We start from the raw sequence: 12,053 nt of genomic DNA on the forward strand, positions 1-12,053 counted from the left end.
ATAAATTGGAAGCTAAGAGTAGAAAGTGCATTTTTTTGGGATATTCTACTACTTCCAAAGCTTACTATCTATATGATGAGGAGAATAAAAAATTTGTTCTTTCTAGAGATGTTATATTTCTTGAATTTGACAAAGATGCACACAGTGTTGACAAACAACATTCTAATCTTGATAGATTTCAATCAAAAAATTTCTATCATGAATGAGATAATGAACTTCCAACTCTTGAATGGGGGATTCCCTTTCTAGGTCAATCTTTGGAAGTTACAAAGAATGAAGAACCTATTGAAAGAGAAGACAACAGTTCTAAAAAAAAATTAGAATTTGAAATAGTTTGTGATAGAGAAGCTAAGAATTCCAAAATATCAGAAATCTTTTGTGAAGAACCTATTGCACAAGAATGTGAACCATCTGAACCTGTTGCACAGGAATGTGAACCAGCTTGTGAAGAATCTAATTCAAAGGCTCTAGAGGCTGATAAAAAATTAGAACAATCAATCCGTAGATCAATGCGGACCAAGAAAATTCCTCAGAGGTATGAAGATTTTGAATTAAATTTTTCTATTGTTGATGAACCTTCTTCATTTCAAGAAACAACAACAAGTGATGCATGGAGAAGTGCAATGCAAAGGGAGTATGATGCTCTCATAAAAAATGGAACTTGGAGGTTAGTGGATCCTCCAATTGGTGCCAAACCTATTGGCTCCAAGTGGTTATATAAGAACAAATATAAAGCTGATGGTTCACTTGATAAACGTAAAGCAAGACTTGTAGCAAAAGGATATGCTCAGAGACAAGGTGTTGACTACACTGAAACTTTTTCCCCTACAGCCAAGTGGGGAACTATTCGAGCATTGTTTTCTTTGGTAGCACAAAAAGGATGGCATATACATCATATGGATGTTAAAAAAGCCTTTTCAAATGGAGATTTGAAGGAAGATGTCTATATGTTGCAACCTTAAGGTTTTGTTATCAAAGCCCAGGAACAAAAAGGTATGTAAATTGGTAAAATCTTTGTATGGTTTGAAGCAAGCACCACGTGCTTGGTATGAAAAATTGACTGAGCATCTCCTAAAATTAGACTACAAGCATTTTAGTCTTGATGATGCAACTCTCTTTGTCAAGATAATTGGTAGATCAATTGTGTATCTAGTTGTATATGTTGATGATCTTCTCATCACAGGCAATAATGATGGTTATATAGAATCCATTAAGAGAAAGTTGAAAAAATGTTTTGATATGATTGACTTGGGATTACTTCATTATTACCTAGGTATTGAAGTGATTCAAAATCCTAAGTTCATTTTTATTTCTCAGAAAAAATATATTGGAGAGTTATTATACAAATTTGGCATGAAAGATTGTAATTTTGTTTCCACTCGAATGGAGCAAAATATGAAGCTTTCATCCAATGAAAGAAATAGTTTTGAAGATCCAACCAAGTACAAGCAACTTGTTGGAAGTTTGATTTATCTCACCACTACTCGTTTTGAAGATCCAACCAAGTACAGGCAGCTTGTTGGAAGTTTGACTTATCTCACCACTACTCGCCCTGACATTACCTTTGCAATAGGAATTTTGTCTAGATTTATGCATAAACCATGTGAGGGGCATTGGATTGCAGCACAATGGGTTTTGCAATATTTAAAGGGAACTCAAACTCTTGGCATAAAATATTCAAGAGTTTTAGACTTCTGTCTTACTGGCCATGCTAATTCAAATTTTGATGGTGACAAAGAGCATGGGTTATCTACTTTTGATTATTTGATGACCCTAGGATCAGCAGCTATTACTTGGAGATCAAAGAAACAAACAATTCCTGCTGACTCTACAATTGAAGCAAAATATGTAGCAGCAACTCAAGCTACAAAGGAAATTGTGTGGCTGAGGAAAATTCTTGATGACTTGCAAGAGGCACAGACAACTTCAACAACTTTAATTTTTGATAATAATTCTGCAATACAATTGGCAAAGAACCCTAAATTTCATGATCGAACCAAGCATATCAACACCAAATATCACTTAATTCGATATCATGTTGAGGCAAAAACTATACAGCTGAAACATTGTTCCACTAAAGAACAAATTGCTGATATTTTTACTAAAGCACTGGGACATGTTAAATTTGAACAATTTCGAATGCTTCTTGGCATGACAAATATCCCTTTAGATTAAGAGGGGAATGCTAAATAATCATTTGGAATATGTTTAGTTAAAGAAGTAGTCCCACAATTTGATTATGTAACGATTAATTTAGTTTTCTCAACTGCCCGAACAGTTTTTAGGTTGTATATATTCTTTTGTTATTTAATAAAATTTGCTCGTGTGTGTGTGCATTTCATTTCATTTCTTTGGGCCTGTTACAGATAAGATCGATGAACGATCTTTTTTCTCTAATGTGGCGTATCTATTAAAACCCATTGAGGAGGAATCAATATGTGAAATTCAAAACATAGAATAGTATGGAAGACTAGTATTTTGATCCTCTAGTGAAACCACATCCCAATGTAGAGGATGGTATTTTCCCGACCTTGACTATGCCCTCTGCAAAAATGATGCCCATTCCCGTGAAGAAATGCGCTTCCAAATGACAATGAAAAGGCCATGCACCAGGATTATCAGCTACAAAGCGGACGGCGGTCCATCCAAAGGGAAACAAGGCAACTGTATTACGAAGAGGAGGATTGATAAGGTTGAATGATTTGGGATCCTTTTGGGGATCGAATACGCCGCCTCCATAGCCAAGAATCCAGAAGTCATGGCCGTGTATATGCCATGGATGGACCTCGGATTCATTGACAGACAGGCTATTTGCGTTCCGCAGAATCACATCCACAACGGAGTACAATTTGAAGACGTAGGCGCCATTCCCTACTTTAGCGTTGGTGTTGGGAGGAGGAAGAAAAATGTTGTAGTTGGCATAATCATAACTTTCAGGTGGCGGGGTCTTATCATAGGCGCCCTTGATATTGTACTTCATGGCGGCCAAGTATGGAGTGGGAGGCGGCACTAGGGAAATGTTGTTGATCGCCCACTTTATAGTCCCATCTATGTAGTTTTGCGTGTTGAATAAAATCACCTGCTTTTGCGATCGTCGAGGAGGAGGCTTTTCTACTCCTTTGAGAGCCACATATTTTTTGGCCAGATTTTTGCTGTAGCAAAGTCGTTCCAAGGTGGGCTCGTGGGAGGAGCACCAACGGGGAGTTTGTCAGGAACATAGCTAAAAATTGACAATCCAGTGGGTGTCATTGGTTTTCTACTTCTCACATTCACTCCTGCCCAGTAGTTCTTAGAAGGGTCCTGGTTTGCTTTCACCAAAACTGAATATGTTTCTACTAAATACAAGTCAAGATTGTCCACCTCAAAGGGTTCCACGTAACCTCCATCTGCCTCCACAACCGTCAACTTGTGATCCTGTTAATGCACCATTTATCATTATCATATTCAAACGATAGCCATGATGAGGGATGAGAAATCCACAATCTAATACTTCGTTTACCTGAATAACGAAGTTGAGGGACGCCAAGGATGCCACACTGGCAAGGCATAAGCGGTATGTTTTCCCGCTCTCCACTGGAAGAGTGTGAGCGAGCATTGTGGATTGCTAGCGTTGCAGTGACTGCTAACTGCCTTGAAGCAATCGAATTGTCCTCTTCCCTCCATTAGGAGACTGGCATTTTTGCAATTCAATCCAATTCAATTCAGCATACGGTAGGAGAAAATAGAATGTCAAATGTGTAGCTATGAGCACAAAAATCAACATTATACTGAGATTCCCCGACCCAGTGAAATGGGCAAGAAGAGAGTTCATATGCATGCTCGTATACGCTCTCGTGCCACCAATCATCCAGCAGTATTTTCAACTCTCCATCGTAGGAGAAGGGTTCCTTTTCGGCCGCCTCCACTATCAACAATCCATACAGTCCCGCCGTCCTCTGAAGACCATAGTGCCCATGATAGAAGTATGTTCCTGGCTGCATTACAAATGCAAAAGTTATCATAAGAGATGTGTTGGCAGTATTTATTTTTCCCACCGTCCAGCGCCGCACAGCCGTCCACAACCACAGACAAATAGCCATCAGCAGCAGACAAGTAGCTGTCCAAAGCTGTCTTCAGCCATCCAAGCACCGGCCAACACATCAGGTTCACCGTCCAACTTTAATTATATTGCCAAATCTTTTCTACTGCATTTAATATGCATTTTCTTATAAATAGAATAAGCTGAGCTCGTGACCAGCAGAGTCCATTTTGGGTTTCTCATATTTCTCATTGTGGATCATGAGTGGATGGAATGCTGTAGCATTCTAAAGATTTCTAAAGATTTGTAATAAGATTTTGGTTATGTATGAAGTGTTGTAGCACAGTTTGATAAGTCTTTGTATTTTACATATTGAATTGAATGTTTATCTTTTATTCGTGTTTGTCTTTGATCCACTCTATCCACTTCCTTCAAGTGGTATCAGAGCTAATGGGAGATGATCCTAGAGATCATGGAGAGCTTGAGAAGTTTAGAATTGGTGAAGAGTGTTGTGGCAATGTAGCCCAATAGGCAATTGCATTTGAAGTTATCTTCTACAAGTAGAAAGAGAAGAACAAATCAAGAGACTACTATGAGAAATAGAGAAGTCATGAAAAGAAGGAAGTCAAAGTTGAAGTGTGTTTGAGTTAGCATTGTGTGACGCTGTCATTCATAGATTCAAAGCATATGGAGCATCTTTGTGCAAGTAGGAGTCTCGAAGAATGCATACACATGGCATGGAAGATATTGATCATGGAAATTTTTATTATGTCTCTGTGTTTGAAGTATGTGTTTGAAATATGATGTATTTGATGTTATACAATAGTTATTATTTGTGGTTGTAGTAAGTGAAAATAGGTTGTATTGGTGGTGAGTTGGTTGTCATGATTCAAAGGTCTGTGTGTGTGCTGATTGGATAAAAGTTTTGGGATTGGAAGTGTGAATTTTTTTGTCTAATTGTGAAGGCTATGATGTTGTTGGTAATAGTCAATGTAATAGGAGTTTGTTGCATTGATAGCCCCCAATCAAGTGACGAAGATTGAATGAGAATTATTTGTTAATGAGCTATTGTAAGGGGTGCATTATCAATTGTACCTGACACCCTAGAGTTTGATTGAATGTATTGATGAACCATGTATATGAAAAGAATTCCTACAGAACTGGCAAGTATAGTGGTTGGGTACCCATCTATCTTGGTAGATGGATTTCTTTTTATATGGACTCAATAATCAATTTGATGTAGGTCAAGAAGAAGAAAAGCCGAAGTAATGATAGTTTTCTCATCTTGTGAGTTTGCAGTAATCTGAAACCATTTGTAATGTTTGGTGGTCTATTGTAACCACTATTATGTAAGGTTCGTGATTAGCTGAAACCATTCAAATGTAAAGATTTTGGTCAGCTAGAAACTATTTAAATTGGTTAGGGGTATGCTATAAAATTTGAAGTAATTATGACAAGGGAAAATAATATAGATGCAATAGCATTAGTGGAAGAAATTAAGGGGGAGTGTTGGCAATATTAATATCTCCCACCGTCCACAGTAGCACAACCATCCACAACCATAGAAAAATAGCTATTAGTAGTAGACAAGTAGCCATCCAAAGCCATCTTTAGCTGTCCAAGCACCACCCAACACAATAGCTTCACCGTCCAACATTAATTATATTGCCAAATCTTTTCTACAGTATTTAATATGCATTTTCTTATAAATAGAATAAGCTGAGCCTATGACCAGCAGAGCCCATTTTGGGTTTCTCATATTTCTCATTGTGGATCATGAGTGGATGGAATGTTGTAGCATTCTAAAGATTTCTAAAGATTTGTAATAAGATTTTGGTTATGTATGAAGTGTTGTAGCACAATTTGATAAGTCTTTATATTTTACCTATTGAATTGAATGTTTATCTTTTATTTGTGTTTATCTTTGATCCACTCTATCCACCTCCTTCAAGTGGTATCAGAGCTAATGGGAGATGATCATAGAGATCGTGGAGAGATTGAGAAGTTTAGAATTGGTGAAGAGTGTTGTGGCAACATAGCCCAATAGGCAATTGTATTTGAAGTTATCTTTTGTAAGAAGAAAGAGAAGAACAAATCAAGAGACTACTATGAGAAATGGAGAAGTCATGAAAAGAAGGAAGTCAAAGTTAAAGTGTGTTTTAGTTAGCATTGTGCGACACTATCATTCAGAGATTCAAAGCATATGGAGCATCTCTATGCAAGCGGGAGTGACAGAGAATGCATACACATGGCATGGAAGATAATGATCATGAAAAATTTTATTATGTCTTTGTGTTTGAAGTATGCGTGTTTGAAGTATGATGTATTTGATGTTATACAATAGTTATTATTTGTGGTTGTAGTAAGTGAAAGTAGGTTGTATTGGTGGTGAGTTGGTTGTCATGATTCAAAGGTATGTGTGTGTGCTGATTGGATAAAAGTGTTGGGATTGGAAGTGTTAATCTATTTGTCTAATTGTGAAGGCTATGCTATTGTTGATAATAGTCAATATAATAGAAGTTTGTTGCATTGATAGCCCCTAATCAAGTGATGAAGATTGAATGAGAATTATTTGTTAATGAGCTACTATAAGGGGTGCATTATCGGTTGTACTTGACACCCTAGAGTTTGATTGAATGTATTGATGAACCATGTATATGAAAAGAATTTCTATAGAATTAGCAAGTACAGTGGTTGGGCCCCCATGTATCTTGGTAAATGGATTTCTTTTTATATGGACTCAATAATCAGTTTGATGCAAGTCAGGAAGAAGAAAAGCCAAAGTGATGATAGTTTTCCCATCATGTGAGTTTGTAATAATTTGAAACCATTTGTAATGTTTGGTGGTCTATTGTAACCACTATTATGTAAGGTTTGTGGTTAGCCGAAACCATTCAAATGTAAAGATTTTGGTCAGCTAGAAACCATTTACACTAGTTAGGGGTAAGCCGTAAAACCTGAAGTAATTATGACAAGGGAAAACAATATAAATGTAGTAGCATTAGTGGAAGAAATTAAGGGGGAGTTTTGGTAGTATTAATTTCTCCCACCGTCCACAGCTGCACAGTCATCCACAACCACAAACAAATAGCCGTCAGTAGCAGACAAGTAGCCATCCAAAGCCGTCTTTAGCCATCCAAGCACCAGCCAACACATCAGCTTCACCATCCAATATTAATTATACTGCCAAATCTTTTCTACAACATTTAATGTGCATTTTCTTATAAATAGAATAAGCTGAGCCTGTAACCAGCAGAGCTCATTTTGGGTTTCTCATATTTCTCATTGTGGATCATGAGTGGATGGAATGCTGTGGCATTCTAAAGATTTCTAAAGATTTGTAATAAGATTTTGGTTATGTATGAAGTGTTGTAGCACAGTTTGATAATGAATGTTTATCTTTTATTCATGTTTGTCTTTGATCCACTGCATCCACCTCCTTCAAGATGAGGTTGACATAGTATTTAAAAATGTGTTCATATCTAGATCATTAAGATAATATTTCAATTGAGTTCAAAAAAAATTGTTCAATCCTTAACTCTTATTCAAAAAGCTATAGATCTGACTCTAAAAATTACGTGACTAACTCTTAGCCTAATGCAGTAAACAAAAGCATTTGTATATACCTGATCTACAACAAAGGTGTAAGTGTACATCTCGCCAGCAAAGATGGGACATTGTGAAACCCCTGCTGTTCTATCTTGTCAGGGAATTCCGATCTAAGAATAAACAAAGTTAACATTAACTTTGACTAAATAATATTCTGAACCTAAAAATCAAGGCTTAATGTATGATGTTTATGCCCTGCCACATTTAACAATTACTAGTACTGATATAGTTTATGAGAGATACAAGTTAACTCTTACCTGTGGAATTCCGTGCCAATGAATGACCACATTCTCCGTGGGTAACAGATTCTCTACTTCCACTACAATGGTATCTCCCACACGGGCTCTGATTGTTGGTCCTTGAAACTCCCCGTTAATGGCAATCAGCGTTTGCCTCACACAATCAGGTGACCAATACTGGTAATTGATCTTCCACTTATAATGCACTGATCGTGCTTCGCCACCACTTGCTGTTATTAGTAGCATCACTTGCAATGCCATAAATACAAGCCATCCCATAATGAAATCAATATTCGATTTCTACTCAGTATGGCGCTGGCCGAAAGCAAATTCCTCCACGTCCTGACCAGCCGCCTAACTTGTTGTTGTTCATTTAACCCGCTAACTCCTTTTATAGGCCTCCTACAACTAACCTGCGATATTTGTTCTTCGTGTGAAACATTATGCAATAGCACTTCTCATGCTTCCCAAGAATAACAGGCAATTGACTAGGAAAGACATGCCGATGTGCCCACCTTCTATTGATCATCTTCAGCTTCAAGCCCTGGGCATCGTTTATCCACTTTTTTCTATCGTTATACAAACAGAGTGGAATATTAAAATGTTTGCAGACTTCAAAAGTTGCCCCAGGAAATCGCCCTGTTTCTGCTGGTTTGCTGCCACGTTCTAACAATTTCTCTTGACCCGGTAGCTTCAGCAAACCTTTTCGTTCTTCTTCTCTGTGCTTGTTCCGCGGTCGTGCCACCTGCCCATCGTTCGCAGCTTATGGATGTATTGTCAAGCAGCCGGGCTGCTGGCAAGAGATAGATATTAAGGAACGGTGGAGATGCTTGTCAAGAGAAGCCGAGGATCGATGTGAAAATTGTCCGTGTTTGAATTGGCCAATGAAGAAAACTTTTCCTTGATTTCTAACTATTCTTACAATCTTCAGGTACTCCGCATCCCCGGGGGACAGGTGACTGATTCCATTTTTGTGCTGGAGAGAACACAAGCGGTCCAAGATGTCATTTGACTGAAATTACTGGAAATTATTAATATGATTGCAACTATCTCGGCTGATGAATTACTGGAAATTGGTCATCACCATCTTTCCCCATAATTGGAAACCACTTTTCTAGAGAAAGAGTGGGAGATGACAGCAACTCCTCCCCCAAGACTTCAACCCTTCCCAACACTTTGCTCTTTGATCCTCCAATATTTCTCCTCCTCCTCTTCTTCTCCACCTCACTTCAAACATAACCGACTCTGATTTAGACAACATTTCATCAACGCCTTTTCCCTCACATTCCAAGCTTAATGTCTCTCCTCAATGTGGCTCTGTTGAAGCCTCGATCTCCTTCGTATTCACCGCGATCTTCTTGTTGAGATGACACCAACAAACAGGCTGCCTAATTGGAAACATGCTGATCAAGAAGAGAAAAATCTTTGGCTCCAACAATATCTAACTTGAGCTGTACACAAGAACATCTTTGCCTTGTCTCCTCCATTAATGAATATATGATTGCGCTGTTGCTCAAAGCAGAGCTCTTCCAGACATACACTCAGATCGCATGAAATGTGAGATGAGAGGAGAAGAAGAGGAAAGAGGCATATATAGTGATTCCCTTCGTATCATATTTTACTTTTATGACTAAACCAAATTTGCATAGTTATCCTGCATAGATCTCCAAGTGGAGATCGGGGATGATATGATATAACTAATAATTTCACCATCCACCAACTGTTTCTATGAGAATGAAATGTTTGACCTACCGTTATCGCTTTACCTGGCGTGGTCATCCACTTGAAAATATATGGCTAGAAATTGTATTCTACTGTAGCCAAGGAAGTGGTGCTCTTGTGTTATAATGTTGTTTCAGAAATGATGGATTTGGTGACGGTGGTTTTCTTCGCTGGAGATTGTTTTCTACCCATTCATATTAAATACAATGTATTCGGGGCAATCTTCAATGAATCTTGATTACTCTCGCAACGTGACTGAAACATTTATTTAATTTGATAATGCGTTAAGAAAAACCCAAAACCATGATATACCGCATACCAATCAAAATCAGCGGAAGTATCAAGTGGAAAAGGACAGATATATTACTGGCCGACTCCCGTTTAAAGATGCAAACGTAATTTCCTTCACTCTACCCTTGTTATTATGACATTTATTTATTTAGTGGGAAAACAAGATTCCATTTTATAGACAGTAAACAGAAACTCAAGTGTCCAGAATAGGAGATCAAAAGTATCTCAATAATATCCTAGATCAGTCTTCCTTTTTCTTTTTGTTTGTTTGTTTGTGGAAAAATAATATTTTCTCCTTTTTCTAATTATCAATTTTATACTAATTAATACTAATATAATTCCACTTGTTCTATGTGAGTGATAGAGATAGACACTCTTAAGTAGAGAGTTGTATAACAACAAATTTTTATTTATTTTGGAATATAAAGATATAATACAAAAGTAAAGCTTAAAAATAATATATTTTAAGATTGGTGGGAAATAAAAGTTGTAAGATGTTATGATTAGATAAAGCGAGATAGGGCCATACAAAAAAAGAACCAATATGATCATAAAGAAACATCAAGTCAAAACAACAAGTGGAAAGAAATTCATGAGAAGTGAATTCAAAAGGCTTTTGAATGGAGTCACAACCAAAGGGACCTAAAAACAAAGGAGCCACGAAACCAAGCAACAAGAGGCAAGAGCATTCAAAGAAGAAAGAACCAATGCAAACCACAAAATAAATGCTTGGGGAGAGAAGACATCCAACAACCTCAAACAAAAAGCTAGACAACCATAGAACCAACCATACCAAATATGAGAGGGAATAAGTACTGGAAAAGGCAGAGAAACAATACCAACAACACTCACACCAAGCAGGAGAAGAAACCATAGTGTTAGGATGGCTAGAAAGCAACAACAAAACAAAACTGCCATAGAGTCCCAAAAACCTTGATGTAGAAAGGCATACCACAACAAAAGGAATTGTGAATACGTCACCAAAACCCAAGGAGAAGAAGGAACAAAGAAGCAAGAAAAATGCCAACAAAGAGTAACAAGATTCACTAACCATGAAAGTTTGAATCATTGGGGAAAAGATGGAGAAACCAATATGACACCAACACCACCACTAACAAGAACAAGCACCCTTACTACCACCAAAAAGAAAGATGAAACCCCAACACACCAAAGACACAAGTGGTAAAAGCACAAACTTGTGTAACCCTTTTGTAAAGGAAAATGCTAACAAAAGTATAACTAGCCACCTTCGATGATATAAAACTAGTATTATTATTTAGAATTTGAAAATGATGTAAACTAATGAAATGTGTAGAAATTGATGAAATTTAGGACTATAATTTTTAGCAATTATTTGGAATAAGAATTGATATATTTTCATAATTTTTATAAAGAATTTTTTTGTTGCTAAAAAATGCTGAAATTTAGGGGTCTAGTTCCCACCACAAAACTATATGGAAATAAATTTATTTTCCTTTGATCTTAGACTATGTTATAGATAACATATATATTTAGAACATTCAAAAATAAAAATTGGCTTTAGACCTATATTTTCTCTTTTATAATGATTCAAATTTCAACTCCCTTGAAATTGATCGTTTTCATCTCCCACCACATTTTTTAAAACAAATATATCTAGACCGGAATAAAAATTATACATTCTAGAAGAGGACTATCTCCTCTAGAACATCATATAAGTTTCAAATTTTTTTGATGTTGTTTAATGTTTTTTTCTTTCTCAAAATTGACATCTTTTCAAGTGTTAAAATATGTGCTTATAGATTTTTTTAATTATAATATACTATATCTAATTAAATCACTATAAAATATATATGATAATATTCTTGACTTTGAATTCTATAAAATGGTGTTTATAAGTTACAAAAAAAATATCATAGAAAATATTAAGAGTAATTGAAACACCAGTTTTCTAAAATAATTATATTTCTTTAGTAATTTGATACAAACTAGTATAAAATGTGCATTTCATAGACATCTCCAATTGGAAAAGTGTGAGACCATTTATAACTTATCTGGAATGAATTTATCTAGATCATATATTTGAACAAAATTGATTTTTAGATAGAAATACTCAAATTCAATCATTCTAATCAGTCAGCTTGAAAGGTGACACAACTTTGTACTTTTAATAGAGTGAGTTAGTGAGCTTAGCC

General features: G+C 36.4%; 1 pseudogene; it reads right to left on the bottom strand.

Moving 5' to 3' along the window:
- Nucleotides 1-2,470: 2,470 nt before the first annotated feature.
- Nucleotides 2,471-12,053, bottom strand: part of LOC149536485 (L-ascorbate oxidase-like) — a 47,658-nt pseudogene continuing 38,075 nt past the window's right edge.

This window comes from Cupressus sempervirens, chromosome 10, assembly GCF_028749045.1.
Source record: "Cupressus sempervirens isolate cs-2001-9-10 chromosome 10, ASM2874904v1, whole genome shotgun sequence".
NCBI classification, from domain to species: domain Eukaryota; kingdom Viridiplantae; phylum Streptophyta; class Pinopsida; order Cupressales; family Cupressaceae; genus Cupressus; species Cupressus sempervirens.